Below are 17058 nucleotides of genomic sequence, written 5' to 3'. Positions count from 1 at the left end.
TTCACCCAAATCTAAACTCCAGGCAAAGCCTGATGACAAATCCTTGGCTTGGCTTTTCTGGCCTCGAGAGGCATTTAAAGCTCAACTTGAGATTCCTTATAAAAAGTTCTAGCAAAGCAGATTTTAAAAAGCCTATATGATCAATGGCTATTCCTGCTGTAATTATGTAAATAATTGAATTAAGTTTTATTGAAACTAGGCTTATCTTGCAAACCAGTTAGTCTTAATTTGGCTCTCTTTGGTAAAAATGAGGGTGATTTTAGAGAGAAAAATTATGTTTCAATAAAAACTGTAGTACACATTCATGGATATTAGGTTCTAGTTCTGATAATTTTATTTGAGGTTTTTATTTTATGTCTGTTAACTGGACTGGATCCTGAATTCTTCTAGTCTCTTGAAATATCTGGCTACAAATCTCCAAACTAACATTTTCAATTTTTTTCCCACCATTTTCATTTGGAATCATTGAGAACTGAACCTGCCCTTTTTCCTGAAGACTTTCAAACTGAAGCTGGGCGACTTGATATAAACGTAAGAGAGATTCGTGTCTATTGCTGTGTAAGACACTCAGTAAGATACCTGAACACGTGGTGACATCATCAGAGACATTTCAAACTGCAAAAGATGCTTGCACTCTGACACCTAGAAATCTTTTGTCTGGCTGCCACCTGGGTTCAGAAAGGCTCAACTTTGTGACCCCACCTGCATCACCATCTTACTAAGAGACTGGTTCAATGAGATGGAACAACCTATGCCCCTCATCAACAGGATAATCCCTCAAGATTGAAGATGAACAACAAAAGGTGGGATTGACACCAGTCAACACAAGGTTGGCATAAGGGAAGCCATATTGTAAAAAAGAAACCATATTGTAACTTTGAATGACTTCTGATTAACTAACCCAGACATACTCTGTAGATTTTATGGACCCTCTTAGTTGTTATAAGTTGATAACTTTGTTCTTTTGAATTACTTAGGAATGTGATGACCCCCAGGCAGAGAGTCTGTGCTGATGGCCATTATCAATGACAACTGAAAGACCAGGGTATAGGCCATTGCTCTGGTCTCTGATGCATATCCAATAAAACAAAAGACTATCAGGAACTGAGACCAGATGTCTGCCCCACCTGGAGATCAAATGGAGGCCCCAATGGAATTAGGTCTATTTTTGACGGACTGTTAAAATTTGGATTGTCTATACTTATCCTTATCATCAGATACTTGATTATAAAATGTGCTTTTTAGATGTAGAGCAAGATACAAAATTCTAATAATACAAAAACGTCAACATGAAGCCTGGAACAAGGGAACATTTCCAAATGAGAGTGCTAAACAGTTTCATTCCTCTCAGCCAGATCTATGCCCCGATTCAGCAGGAAGTAGCTAGATTGGTTGTTGCCCCAAACATTCTTTGGAATGACCAAAGAATAGGGGGATTGAAACTGGCAGAAAGTTAGCTATTGATGATTAAGTAGCTAGGAACTAAAGTTTTTTTTTCCTTTTTGCAATTACTGATTATAGCTTTTAGCTGTTTAACCCATCCATTGTTAACCGTGCTGTTTAGGCAATATGCTATCTGACTCCCACTAGGCTCCTATGGATAACATCTTTCTGGAGCCTAGGTCACCATGGTAATGGGCATGTGAGCTGTTTTTCAGGAATTAGAACTCCTCGTCCACTTCAGGCCAGTTGAGACCACCAAATCATCAACTGGGCCTGCAGAGATGTCCGATTTGTGACCATTTGACAACAAGAGGCTAAAAACTCCACCCTCAGATCATGCTAATGCCACCATTTTGTGAACATGGGTCCTATGAAGAGGCATGAAGTCTGACTATGTTTGTGCAGACCATCAATTACCTCACCTCTCCTCACCTCTAATCATGTCTCTCCACATTTCTGACTGCCTTGCCCCCTGTCCCATAAATATCCCTGAGACCCTATTTTTGGGGAAGTGCATTTGGGGCTCATGGTCTCACTTCCTCACATGGCTGCCTTGTGAGTAAACCCTCTCTCTGCTGTAATCCCGTTGTCTTGGTGTTTGGCTTTCTGGGTGGTGGGCAAGAATGAACCTGGTTTGGTAACAAGATGAACTGATAATCAGTTCAAATATCTTTCTAAAGTAGCCAAATCTCCTACATGTGAATTTTAGACTTTAAAAATTCAGTACCCTAAGAGTGATGATCATCTGTCAAAATGATTCACTTTTCACAGCACAGTTTTAAGATAAATTATTTTACATTCTATATTTGCACTCTCCGGGCTACAAAGAATGACACAATGGGCATGGCCTGCTATTTATTTGCAACATAAAGGAGACTAAACATGAAATCACTATTGTATTTGTATTGAGAAATTAGGATGAGTTAGAGGAAGCAGGAACTGTTAATGTGAGGCTTGTTTAAGTGGGGCCTCTTGTTTACATTCATTTGCTAAAGATGCAGGCTGGTTTGTAACCAATGGCATCTGAAAGGGTCCATTTGGCCCTTACTCTCAGATATACCTGAAGGACCCCACCCTTCCAGCCAGACACTGCTCCCTGCCTTCCTCTTTTCACAGCAGCCTCTGCTGCCTCCTCAGCCTTCTCCACCTCCCCAGCCTCCTTGCCTCCTTGTCTCCTTGCATCCTCGGCTTTGGACTTCTCAGGCCTCAGTCTCCTCAGTTCTCATCTCCTTTCACAGTCTGGATCTCCTCCCTCAGACCCCCTCTTTGGTTGGTCTGGGTATTTGGATGAATTCTTTTCATTTACTTCTGGCAGGAGGATGGCAAGATCATGCCACTGGTCTAGTCCCCCAGGTCTGTAGACTGCATATGGAGGTGTGCCTTTTGCAAGGGGGAGCAGGTTTTCATTTCCTTGAAGACCTGAGGTCAGAGTGGGGACTGATGGTGCAGACAGTGAAGCCCTTGTGTGGAGGGGAAAGGCCCTCACTTCCTGCTGCTCATGTCCTAGGCAACCACGGAAGACACGGGCATCTGGATGACCTGTCGGCAACATCAGGGTTCCTGATCCACCAGCGCCACTTCATCCACTCATGGCATTCACAGAAGTCACTAGTCATAACCCTGTGCCAAACAAAATGGGGGTATTAGAAGTCAGGCCTCAGTGCCAGGACAGAGTAAGATTTCAATGAGGATTTGCTAAATGAACGTGTGAATGAATGCAGTGGTTAAATCAACTTTCTTGTATTTCCTTTATCTTGAATCAAATTGTTTGCTATTTTTAGCCATATTTTAACCGATTGGTAAGGCGTATTTACTGCTACACATAACATCGCTGAGGGGGACTCCAGAGTTGACTCTGACCCATTCTGAAGCACGTGCATCTGTGAACTCTGTTTTTCTCCCACAGTAATAATCCATTTAAATAAGTCATATATAGAGGAAATGTGGATGGTTGTTCTATTATGAATGTTTGTTTTTCCTTTGTGCCAATCTGTATTTGCCACAATAAAAAATGCGACAATTTACCAAGCATCTACCGTGTTTTGAGACATCAAGCAACATGTCTGGGGAGTTTTTCTTAGTTTCTACTCAAATTGACTGGCCTTGCTTGACCCCTCTCCTCCCCACACCAAGCCACCATACCAGCACTTTTGCTACCAGTTGTCACCCCTCCTGTCCCCAGAGCCTCTGCTCACCTTCTCATTTTCTTTCTTTTTCACCCACAAACAGTCCCCTCATTGCCCCAGAACAGCTCAGCTGCCAGAGGCCCTGCCCAGCGCCTGTAGGAGAGGCTTGGGCCTAGAACCTGCAATTACTATGGCTGCTGGTCCAGGAATATTATGAAAACCTAGTGGGGTGGATGAACCATGCTTTGTTGACAGTATGTGTGTTCACGTCTCCTCTGCTGGGCCATTAGTTCCTTAAGGGCTGGCTCTCTGTGACCCGCCCTACCATTCCTATAGCCCCTGGCAAAGGGAGGCACTCACTACAGGTTTAAACTTAATTGTAAGTTTAAAACAATGGGATACATGGACATGGTTCTCATTAAACCTTAAATTGAGGGCAGAGGTCATGTTGCATTGGTCTTTCTGTAGCTCAGCACTGGCACAGCTGGCATATTGTGGGCACACAGCAGTGGGTGCTAAGTGAATGGATTGGTGAACTACTGGGTCATTTTGACTGAAAAGATGATTGAAGTGAAAACTTCCAGGAGGCAAACAACATGGGATAGTTTCTTGAAAACGTATCATTCTTTTCTCACAGATCAAAAGTATTTTCAGGATGAAAGTTTTCAGGGTTAACAAGCTGGTAAGACAAGTTTGGGTGACAATAGCCAGCTCATTATCTTTTTAAGAGTGAGGTTGTGTGTGGACATACAAAATGGCAGATCCTACCCAAGAAGGCAACCTGAGACACTTGGAAGAAGGACTCCATATCGCTTGGGGCCAGGAATCATGGGTGGGGAGCAAAGAAGGGAATTAAAACTGGTACAAATTTTCTGCCTGGAAATCAAGGTGCTTTTTTTTCTTTTGGCCATCAACAGAGATAAGAAAAGTGAGTTTTGGGTGCAAGATTAGTTTGGACTTGAATGTGTCTCTGAACTCCAGCGTCCATAATTATTAAATAGGGGTTGTACTTGCTCTTTCTAAGGAAATGGGATAATGGCACTTTGAAATATGAAAACTGGGAAGGCATAGACAATTACATTAATGATAACCTTTATTATTATTTTAATTATATTTAGATATATTCTGCCAGCAGTTAGAATAAAGACTGGAAGTGATATTTGGGATCCAAAGGAAGGGATGAGCCAACTGAGGACGCGTGCGTGAATGGAGAAAGGTAGAGGTAGCAAGTCATTTTTTTTGAGAGTGATTAGCCCTGAGCTAATATCCACCACCAATCTGCCTCTTTTTGGTGAAGAAGATTGGCCCTGAGCTAACATCTGTGCCCATCTTCCTCCATTTTATATCTGGGAAACTGCTTGATAAGTGGTTCAGATCTGCGCACAGGATACAAACCAGCAAGCCCTGGGCTGCCAAAGTGGAGCATGCAAACTTAACCACTAAGCCACCGGGACTGCCCGTGGTAGCAAGCCCTTAGGGATGGGGAAGAGGATGGGGTTTCTCCAAGGAGTAGTGAGAACTCCAAGAGAAGACTGGACAGTGCAGAGTGGTCGAAAGCAAGACTATGGATAAGCTGGAAATGTTCCACAGTGTCAAATGCTGCAGAGAGGCTGAATAAGAAGAGGAATGATTAAACCACACTGAATTGGGTCAACTTGAGTAAATGGTTTTGGTAGCAGGTAGAGGTAGAACCTAGACTTCGTATATTTTGGAGGGGTGGTCGGGACTAGGTGTAAAGTTCCTGGCAAAGAGGAGGTGGTGGCTGTGGGTATCACCACAACTGTGCATGCTTAACAGCAAAGGAAAGAGAGCTTGATCAATTCTTTGATACTCTTATTGCAAAAGGATCTGAAGGGAAAAATGGGCAGAAAGATTGGCTGAGGACATATGGAAGGTGCAGGGAAGTAGGGAGGAGGGAAAGGAGACTCTTGAGGAGCTGTCACATTCAGCCTAAGTGGAGGGAGTAGCTTTACAGACGAGAGAGAACTCTTTTGAGGCTGGGGGGAAATGTGAGGGTCTTGGCAGAGTATTGGCAGAGCGGCAGAGAGGGAGAGCTGGAGGGAGGCCTCCTGTGAGCGCAGAGCGAGAACTGGGCAGTTAAGAAAAGAAGCTCCGAAATTGCGCTGTGAAGAGCTAGGTATTTAGCAGATGTTTCTTGTAGAAAAACCTACAAAACTGCAAATACAAATGTTCATTGGTCACACTCAGCTAAGAACTATGTATTAACTTTCACACAAATAAAAAACATATAGTAACTAGATCCTTAAATGCTGGTTGAATCAAGTTCTTTTTGTTATGTGTTGGCAGGCACTGATGTTCTTTATGAATACAGCTTCGTTGTTGTGCACGGATGTGTGCATTGTATGTGTGTTTATTTTAAAGATGTTGCAGTGTACCTTGTTTCTTCTCACACCTGACTCAGTCCTGACTTTGCTTTTCAGAAGCTGGAAGCTTTTGTCCAGGACTCTCCTTTTCATACGCTGGAAGCCCTGGTGACGTGCTTTCCTCCTCCCCTTCTCTTCTTTGGGCAGGGGCCCTAGGCCGGGCAGACTACATGGGCTAGTGGTTGCTTCTGTCACCTGCATGACCCACTACTCCAGGGCTGAGCTTTGCTGAGCACAAAACTACTTCTTACTAGCATGCGATTGAAAGGCCGAGAATGAGTAAAGGTCCTGGCTTGCTGACTGGACTGTAATCAGTGGGAGCCCCTTAGCCCTGGACACCACTTGGGGCCTGCCGGTGTTCACACCACTTGGGGCCTGCCGGTGTCCTGTAAGCCAGACCTGGAGGTCAGCCTGGCCCATTTTGCCATTAGCACTACCTCCCTAAGATGACAATGTCCCACCTTCTCATGCTGCTTTGGTATTGCCATCTTGCAGACATATCCCTGCACTGAGCCCTTCCTGCCAACCCTATCCCTTGCCAGGCTCTCCTTTCCCCTATAAACAAAGTCTCCTCTACTGTCAACTTCTTTGTAAATACTCTACCTCCTTCCTCTCCCCCAAAGAATGACCTATCTCCTCCCACCACAGAGCTGGGGGTGGGGGTGGAGTTGGCCTTCTTCTTGCTCCCTATTACTGCCTCCTAACCAAAACCACATGCCACCAGGCTTTACCCCTCTCTGCTCCACTTGTCTCCTGAGCTTTTCTCCATGCTTCCTGAAGACTTTGACATTTAGTCTGCAGACTTTTCCTTTCAACCCTTAGTCCTGCCATCATCCTGGTCAACTTCAACTTTCACATGGTCAGCCTGGCCAACACCATCAGCACTGACAGCCTTTACCTCCCCTCCACTCCACTTTGGCTGCCTGTTCCATGGTCATACTTGTGCCTGTCATTGCCTAGGACTGACTCATCTCTGTAATCTTAAATTTCAGAAGCACATCTGTGGTTATCATCCTCCAGGACAGAAGCTCTCCCTCTCATCTACTCCTACAGTTTCCAACCTCACACACCTCTGGACTAGTCCATTTTCACTTTTCTGCATTTACTTCCCTCTCTGACCCAATTCTCATAGCCATTATTTCAGTTATTCTCTCCCCACCAACCTTCTTGCTTCCTCATTAGTCATCAAGCAAGACTCCAGTCTGAAGCATGGCTCCTAATTCATCCTCTCCAGTTTGTTGACTGAGGAAAAATTCACTACAATTCAAATAGCTGATATTTATTCAGGCGATTAGAATTGCAATTTTGGAGACACAGATTCAGGCGGAAACCTAAAATGTGTTCTGAGGATGACAACAGAGGCAAGGGTTTATAAACACAAAAAGAGAGAAATCACACAGGTTGTTTTGCAAAATTTTGATTGGGGCTAGCAACAACTGTTGCTTCTTGGCTTTATGTGATTGGTTGCTAAGGCCATCTCTAAGGCAAAAAGTTCTTATCTATGGGAGTAAGCACATTTCTTGAAGGAGGGTCAAGATGACAACAGTGAAGCACAGTTCAAAATTTACATGCCGTCCGGGTAGAGATGTGGTGTGCGTGCATAAGCTGCATTTCCTTAATGGCCTCCCAGCTCCATTTTAGAAGCCCTGATGTATGTTACTCCAATTTGTTCTTCCTGTCCACAAGTTCTATATATGGGTCCTTGTGGATTGCTGGTGAAAATCATATGAGTTTTCTGCCTGACAATCCCTTTTAGCAGCTTTAGGGAGCTTCTGCCACTCCCTTTTTTCCTTTCCAAACCCTCCACCTCAATACCTTGCTCACTCTCAGCAGAAGGCCTTTTTTTCTTTTTCACTTGGAAAACTGAGTCTGAAAAGCAGGGAGTTCCTTCAGTTACTCTCTTGTGTTTGTGTCCATCTGACTCTCATCTTTCCATCCTTCCCCTCTTAGGAAAGACCTACCAGCTGCTGTTTATTAAGGCTTTATACCTGGTCCCCCAACCCACCATCTTTACCTGTATCTTTCCTCTAAGCCTATAAACTTGCTCACAGCTTTCTGATCTGAAAATCAAAACCCTTGCTACCATCCTACCCGTCTCTTTCCCTTTACAGACAATCTTCTTGAAAAGACAAGTCTCATTAGCTCTCTTTTCTTACTTCCCACTCTCTCTCTAATCAAGTTTCTGCCTTTATCACCCCACAATGAATGAGTCATCAACTGAGTTCCATGAGGACAAAATGAATTGGCACTTCCCTTCCTGCTTCTGCTTGTCCCTCCCTGACCCATTTGATCTACTGGCTGTCCCTTCCTCCCTTGGCTTCTCCCAAACGTGTCTCCTCTTTGCTATGAAATCTCAGTCAGCCCCTTCTGAGTGCCCTTTATTGGCTCCCTTTACACCCTCATCCTGGAAATGCCAGAGACCCTGGGTTTATTCTGTACTCTGCTCTTCCCACTCTGTGTACTTTTCCTGGGTGACCTCATCTGCAGTCATGGCTACAATCACCAGGGGCTTCTTAAAAATTCACCTGCCTCAAGAGTCGCAGAGGGGGCAAAGGACACCCAGTGAGCCCGTGGCAGTGACCAGGGGCTTGGTGGAGCTCCAGCAGCCTGGCTCTGTGGCCCAGAGGGAAAATCCACAGCCCCACAGCAGCCATGGGCAAAGCCCCTACTCAGCATTAGTGGAGAGGCCCCACCCAGCATTCAGAATGCTGGAAGGCTCCAGGACAGGAGGATCCTGGGCAGGGCAGCAGCCTACCAGCCACCTCTGACTCACGGACTCTGGCAGTGTCCCAGAGTGGGCAAGGGACAATCAGTGAGCCTGTGTGAATGGGCGGCAGCAGGTTGGAGTCCCAGCAAGCCTGCTCCATGGTCCAGGGGGAAAATCCATGGTCCTACAGTAGCCACAGCAAAAGCCTCTGTGCAGCGTTAGTGGCAATCACAAGGCTGGAAGGCCCTGAGGCAGAAGTAGCACAGCTGGGTGAGCTAAGCACAGACTGCAGTAGGTACCCATAGCTCTGCTGTGGCCCATAGAGGACAAGTGAGATCTTGTGGGCTCTGACAGTGACAGAGCTGCAAATCTAGGTGAACCTGCTCCCGGCCACTGGGAAAGCCCATAACACTGCTGCAGACCCTAAGGAGGGAGTACGTCTAGGTGGTATGTGACAATAGGCACCAACAGCCTGAGGCCCCCTTGAGATTGTCCCCACAGCTGATGAGAGACCCCACAGGACCACTGTGACTACAAGGAGGGGCCCAGGTCCGGTCAGCAACAGCTGACAGGGTTCCTGGTCAGTGCAGATTAAACAGCTGCTTCCCCCCCACCCCCCACACACACCAGTAGAAGCAAGTGGAAGCAGTAACTAAACTCTATCTCTATGCAGAGACACAAATCCATGCCATCAAGCAGTATGAAAAAAATATATCAAATCTCCAGAACAGAAGGAAAATGACAGGTACCCAGAAAACAATCCCAAAGACAATGAAATCTATAACCTAAATGACAATGAATTCAAAACAGCCATCATTAAAAAATTCAATGAGTTAAAAGAGAATACAGATAGACAACTCAACGAGTTCAGGAGCTATGTCACAAAAGAACTTGATACTATAAAGAACCAATCAGAAATACTGGAGATGAACACAATGGAGGAGATTAAGAAAAATCTGGACTCTCTGAACAGTAGGGTCGACAATATGGAGGACAGAATTAGCAATTTGGAGGACAGGAATATAGAAATGCTGTAGACAGAGGAGGAGGAGAGAAGTAAGACTAAAAAGAAATGAAGACAGTCTCTGAGAATTATCTGACTCAGTTAGGAGATGCAACATAAGGATTATAGGTATCCCAGAGGGAGAAGAGAAGGAGAAGGGGGCAGAATGCCTGTTCAAAGAAATAATGGCTGAGAACTTTCCAAATCTGGGGAGAGAGATGGAACTCCATGTGACAGAAGCCAATAGATCTCCAAACTTTATCAACGTAAAAAGACCAACCCCAAGGCATATAGTAGTGGAGCTCGCAAAAAACGACAAAGAGAAAACACTAAGGGCAGCCAGGCAGAAGAAAATAACCTACAAAGGAACCCCCATAAGGCTGTCAGCAGATACCTTACAGGCTAGAAGAGAGTGGAATGATATATTCAAAACTCTGAAGGACAAAAACTTGCATCCAAGAATACTCTACCCAGCGAAAATATCCTTCAAATATGATGGAGAAATAAAAACTTTCCCAGACAAACAAAAGTTAAGGGAGTTCATTGCCACAAGACCTCCTCTCCAAGAAATGCTCAGGAAGACCATCATACCTGAAAAATCAAAAAAAGGAAAGGGGTTACAAAACCCAGAGCAAAGGAGATAAGTAGAAGGACAATAACAGAAAGCAGCTCTCCATCAGAACAGGTTAGCAAAAGTTAAATATAACATTAAAGATAAAAGGAACGGAAACACCAAGAATAAATATAACCTTGTCATTTTAACCACAGACTCACAACACAAGAAGGAAGAGAAAAAAAAATCTGACAATAACAACCCAGAAGGGGAAGAGAAAAGGGATGGAACGTCTTAATTTAAGGAAATAAGAGGCTATCAGAAAATGGACTATCTCATCTATGAGATGTTTTATACAAACCACTTGGTAACCACTAAACAAATAACAAGAATAAAGACACAGATTACAAATAAGAAGAAAGCCAATATAGAAATCTACCTACCTGAATTAGTAGTCCAAAAATCATGGGACGAGAAACAAAGGAAATGCAAGAAAACTGGAAAAAAAGTGATAAAATGGCAGCAGTAGGCCCCCACATTTCAATAATAACTCTAAATGTAAATAGATTGAACTCTGCAATCAAAAGACACAGAGTGGCAGGATGGATCAAAGAACAAGACCCAACAATATGCTGCCTCCAGGAAACACACTTCAGCCCCAAAGACAAACACAGACTCAGAGTGAAGGGATGGAAAACAATACTCCAAGCTAATAATGAACATAAGAAAGCAGGTGTCACCATACTTATATCAGACAAAGTAGACTTCAAGGCAAAACAGATAAAGAAAGACAAAGAGGGGCAGTTTATAATGATAAAAGGGACACTCCACCAAGATGACATAACACTTATAAATATATATGCACCCAAAACAGGAGCACCAAAATTTGTAAAGCAACTATTAACAAAACTGAAAGGAGACATCAACAACAATACAATAATAGTAGGAGACCTCAACACCCCATTAACACCAATGGATAGATCATCCAGACAGAAAGGCAGCAAGGAAATTATAGAATTAAATGAAAAATTAGACCAGATGGACTTAATAGATATATATAGAACACTTCATCCAAAAACAGTAGGTTACAAATTCTTCTCAAGTACACATGAAACATTCTCAAGGATAGACCATATCTTGGGAAACAAAGCAAGCATCAATAAATTCAAGAGGGTTGAAATAATATCAAGCATCTTTTCTGATCATAATGCTATGAAACTAGAAATCAGCTACAAGAATAAAGCTGGGAAAGGGGCAAAAATGTGGAGACTAAACAACATGCTACTGAACAAACAATGGATTATTGAAGAAATTAAAGAAGAAATCAAATATTATCTGGAGACAAATGAAAATGAAAACACACCATACCAACTCATTTGGGACACAGCAAAAGCAGTCCTAAGAGGCAAATTCATTGCAATACAGGCTCACCTCAATAAACAAGAAAAATCTCAGATAAGCAACCTCAAACGACACCTAACAGAATTAGAAAAAGAAGAACAAACAAAGCCCAAAGTCAGTAGAAGGAGGGAAATAATAAAAATCAGAGCAGAAACAAACGATATTGAAACAAAAAAGACTGTAGAAAGGATCAATGACACAAAGAGTTGGTTCTTTGAAAAAATTAACAAAATTGACAAACCCTTAGCCAGACTCACTAAGAAAAAAAGAGAGAAGAGTTAAATAAAGAAAATTAGAAATGAGTGAGAGAGGAGAAATCACAACTGATACCACAGAAATACAAAGGAGCATAAGAGAATACTATGAAAAATTATATGCCAACAAATTGGACAAACTAGAAGAAATTGACAAATTCCTAGACTCTTACAACCTCCCAAAACTGAAGCAGGAAGAAATAGAGAATCTGAATAGACCAATCACAAGTAAAGAAATCGAAACAGTAATCAAAAACCTCCCCAAAAATAAAAGTCCAGGACCAGACGGCTTCTCTGGAGAATTCTATCAAACATTCAAAGAAGATTTAATACCTATCCTTCTCAAACTATTCCAGAAAATTGAGGAAGACGGAGCACTCCCTAACACATTCTATGAAGCCAACATCACCCTGATCCCAAAACCTGACAAGGACAACACAAAGAAGGAAAACTACAGGCCAATATCACTGATGAACATAGATGCAAAAATCCTCAACAAAATTTTGGCAAACCGAATACAGCAATACATTAAAAACATTATACACCAGGATCAAGTGGGATTTATACCAGGGACATAGGGATGGTTCAACATCCGTAAGTCAATCAACGTGATACACTACATTAACAAAATGAGAAACAAAAACCACATGATCATCTCAATAGATGCAGAGAAAGCATTCGACAAGATCCAACATCCATTTATGATAAAAACCCTCAATAAAATGGGTATAGAAGGAAAGTACCTCAACATAATAAAGGCCATATATGACAAACCCACAGCCAACATCATACTCAATGGACAAAAAATGAAAGCCATCCTTCTGAGAACAGAAACAAGACAAGGGTGCCCACTTTCACCACTCTTATTCAAATAGTACTGGAGGTGTTGGCCAGAGCAATTCGGCAGGAAAAAGAAATAAAAGGAATCCAAATAGGCAATGAAGAAGTGAAACTCTTGCTGTTTGCAGATGACATGATCTTATATATAGAAAACCCCAAAGAATCCATAGGAAAACTATTAGAAATAATCAACAGCTACAGCAAAGTTGCAGGGTATAAAATCAACATACATAAATCAGTAGCATTTCTACACACTAACAATGAACTAACGAAAAAGAACTCAAGAACTCAATCTCATTCACAATCGCAACAAAAAGAATAAAATACCTTGGCATAAATTTAACGAAGGAAGTGAAAGACCTATACAATGAAAACTACAAGACTTTCCTGAAAGAAATTGATGTCGACATAAAGAGATGGAAAGACATTCACGCACATGGATTGGAAGAATAAACATAGTTAAAATGTCCATTCTACCTAAAGCAATCTACAGATTTAACGCTATCCCAATCAGAATTCCAATGACATTCTTTACAGAAATTGAACAAAGAATCCTAAAATTCATATGGGGCAACAAAAGTCCCCGAATTGCTAAAGCAATCCTGAAAAAGAAGAATAAAGCTGGAGGCATCACAATCCCTGACTTCAAAGCATACTACGAAGCTATAGTAATCAAAACAGCATGGTACTGGTACAAAAACAGGTGCACAGATCAATGGAACAGAATTGAAAGCCCAGAAATAAAACCACACATCTATGGACAGCTAATCTTCAACAAAGGAGTGGAGAGCCTACAATGGAGAAAAGAAAGTCTCTTCAACAAGTGGTGCTGGGAAAACTGGAAAGCCACATGTAAAAGAGTGAAAATTGATCATTCTTTTTCACCATTCACCAAAATAAACTCAAAATGGACCAAAGACCTAAAGATTAGACCTGAAACAATAAGTCTTCTAGAAGAGAATATAGGCAGTCTACTCTTTGACATCAGTTTCGAAAGAATCTTCTCAGACACCATAACTCCTCAGATGAGGGAAACAATAGAAAGAATAAACAAATGGGACTTCGTCAGACTAAAGAGCTTCTTCAAGGCACGGGAAAACAGGATTGAAACAAAAAAACAACCCACTAGTTGGGAAAAATATTTATAAGTCATTTATCTGACAAAGTGTTAATCTCCATAATATATAAAGAACTCACACAGCTCAACAACAAAAAATCAAACAACCCAATCAAAAAATGGGCAGGGGACATGAACAGACATTTCTCCAAAGAAGATATACGGATGGCCACTAGACACATGAAAAGATGCTCATAATCACTAATCATCAGGGAAATGCAAATCAAAACTACACTAAGATCTCATCTTACACCTGTTCGAATGGCAAAAATATCCAAAACAAAAAGTGACAGATGTTGGAGAGGTTGTGGAGAAAAAGAAACCCTCATACACTGTTGGTGGGAATGCAAACTGGTGCAGCCACTATGGAAAACAGTATGGAGATTTCTCAAAAAGTTAAAAATAGAAATACCCTATGACCCAGCCATCCCACTACTGGGTATATACCCAAAGAACTTGAAATCAGTAATTCCAAAAGTCCTATGCACCCCTATGTTTATGGCAGCATTATATACAATAGCCAAGACGTGGAAGCAACCTAAGTGCCCATCAACTGATGATTGCATAAAGAAGATATGGTATATATATATATACACACACTCACAATGGAATACTACTCAGCCATAAAAAGGATAAAATCATCCCATTCACAACAACATGGATGGACCTTGAGGGTATTATGTTAAGTGAAATAAGCCAGGTAGAGAAAGACAACTCTGTATGACTCCACTCATGGGTGGAAGTTAAACATAGAGACAAAGTGAACTGATTGGTGGTTACCAGGGGAAAGAGGGGAGTGGGGGGAGGGCACAAAGGGTGAAGTGGTGTACCTACAACATGACTAACAATAACGTACAACTGAAATTTCACAAGGTTGTAAACTACCATAATCTTAATAAAAAGTTAAAAAAAAATTCACCTGCCTCAGGGCCAGACCAGTGGCGCAGAGGTTAAGTTCACATGTTCTGCCCTGGTGGCCTGGGGTTCGCTGGTTCATCTCCCGGGTGCGGACCTATGAACTGCTTGTCAAGCCATGCTGTGGCAGACATCCCACATATAAAGTAGAGGAAGACGGGAACGGATGTTAGCTCAAGGCCAGTCTTCCTCAGCAAAAAGAGGAGGATTGGCAGCAGATGTTAGCTCACGGCTAATCTTCCTCAAAAAAATAAAATAAAATGAAATTAAAAAAAAAATTCACCTGTCTCTAGCTCCTGGTTCAGGCTTCTCTTCTGAGTTCTAAACCATATGCCCAACTGCCCCTGGACACCTCCACTTAAATGTCCCTCAGGTTCCTCTGACTCAGCCTCGTCCTAACAGAATTTACATCTTTTCAGCCCAACTTCTTCCCCTGGATTCTTTGTGAATGTTGTCATCATGCAGGATCGCAGCCTCTTTTCCCCATTTCTAGTCAGTCATCAACTCTAGCAAGATGGAGGGACTTTTGCTCACGAGAATCTCAGGGAAGCTGAGGGATGTGGACTGGCTTGGTAGAGCTGCTCTCCTGAAGAGATGCTGTGGATTGGGGGGCTATATACTGTGGGGAGGACCACGTGGTAGGAATGGAACGCGGGGAGCTGGCCCAGTGAGGGAAGGGTAGCTATGGGTGGTGCTGCCAATCTTAGGTAAACTTAACTGAGCATCGCCAAGTGCTGAGGTATTTGGAGTTCTTGAAGAAAAAGAACAGAGCTTGTCCACGCCTGAACAGAACTGAAAAGCGATAGCTCCGGAACAGGGACAGAGAGAAGCCCCATACAGCAAGATTTGGAAGTGGGAGGGACGTGGATCTCTTACCGGTAAGGAGCTCCGGAGGGAGTGTGGGTTATACACGTCCCAGTCACAGGTTCTACCACTGGAATGTCTCCAACCCGACCCTCTTTTCCTCAGTAGCCTCCAGGCTACCGCCCACCCTCAAGTATTGTCCAAAAAGCAAATCTTATTAAGCCACTGGTCCTTTTAACTGTTGGATATCAAGTTAAACATTCTTTAGCTCCTCACATAAGGTCCTTCAGGATATGGGCCCTGTTTACTATATGGCTCCATCTCTTGCTACTGCCCTCACATTCTTTTTGCTTCAGCCACATGGAAATTCGTGCAGCCCTTTAAAAGCATCAGGCCTTCAGATGGGGTTCACGCTCCGGTGCTTGGAATATCCGTTGGCCCTCTCTCCTCCCCAGGCCCATTCATTCTTCCATTTCTACCTTCCTTTCAACACTCAGCTCAAGCACTATTTCCCAGAACGCTTTTACAGTCCCAATCTGATTTTCTCTGAGCTCTCGTGGCGTCCTACACACAACATGAAGATACCCTTTACCACATCTCACTGTAATCGGGTGGCTTGCCCCTCTTCCCAAGGAGACGGGGTACTTTATGAAGGCAGATCTCAGTCTATCTAGCTTTCTATCTTCAATGTTTAGCTTATGAACAGCAGTTGACATTTCTAAATGAATAAATAAAAAGTTATCAACCATGAAAGTTCTACAGTTTAATAAGTAGGCTATTTAACCAAGAAACCTTTTACCATTCAAACAGCAGGCCACGCAGCTGTGCCATTTCACACGCTGACCGTGCATCTCGTTCCCGAACGTGAGCGCAATATTGCCGGCCCATTTGCCAGTGGGAAAATCTGGACATTTAAGAGAGCATCTCCAGGAGGTATCATCAGCCCACAGCGGATCTCAAGCAGCCTGTCGTCTGCAAAACCCACCAGATCAGTGTCTTTCTCCCGGCCTTGAGCTACACGTTACCTATAGCCACTAAAAGAGGTGGGCAGATAGACATATTTAAGGTAATCTCTCTTTGGTATGTTGGTCTATGTGGGTGTGTTTCTGTGTGCGCGCGCGTGGCAGAGGGAGGAAGGAGGGCATCCCTTCTTCAGAGACGCCTTTCCTGACCCCCTTGACCAGGTGAGGTTCGCCTCCGCCCCCCACTCGGAGCTCCTTATTGTCCCCATCTGCACCCATCACAGCTCTCCTTGCATTCGTGTGTTTAATGCCTGTCTCCACTGCACGAGGTAAGGAGCCTAACAGGTTCCTGTCCACTCCTGAAATCCCCCTGCGCACCAGGACGCCTGAAGCAACACAAGGATCCCGTAGACATTTACTCGCCAACTGTTTCCGGCTGGATTTGGGGGACCCCGGCCGACTCCAGCGCCCCGCCCACCAACGGCCGGCGGGCGAGGCGGGGCGGGGCGCGGCGCGCAGCGCGGGGGGCGCGCTCTCGCGGGGACAGTC

At 43.4% G+C, this 17058-nt stretch overlaps 2 long non-coding RNA genes across 2 annotated transcripts; one reads left to right on the top strand and one right to left on the bottom strand.

Annotated features, from left to right (window-relative positions):
* The first annotated feature begins 251 nt into the window (after positions 1-251).
* On the top strand, positions 252-3467 carry LOC139084717 (uncharacterized). Its single transcript, XR_011542368.1, has 2 exons — positions 252-803; positions 978-3467. It is a non-coding gene; the product is annotated as an uncharacterized lncRNA (long non-coding RNA).
* Positions 2285-17026, bottom strand: LOC139084718 (uncharacterized). Its single transcript, XR_011542369.1, has 3 exons — positions 16888-17026; positions 16347-16519; positions 2285-3063 (listed from the first exon to the last, which is right to left on the bottom strand). It is a non-coding gene; the product is annotated as an uncharacterized lncRNA (long non-coding RNA).
* Positions 17027-17058: the final 32 nt, after the last annotated feature.

This window comes from Equus przewalskii, chromosome 1, assembly GCF_037783145.1.
Source record: "Equus przewalskii isolate Varuska chromosome 1, EquPr2, whole genome shotgun sequence".
Lineage (NCBI taxonomy): Eukaryota > Metazoa > Chordata > Mammalia > Perissodactyla > Equidae > Equus > Equus przewalskii.
This window is presented reverse-complemented; position numbering and strand designations above follow the sequence as displayed.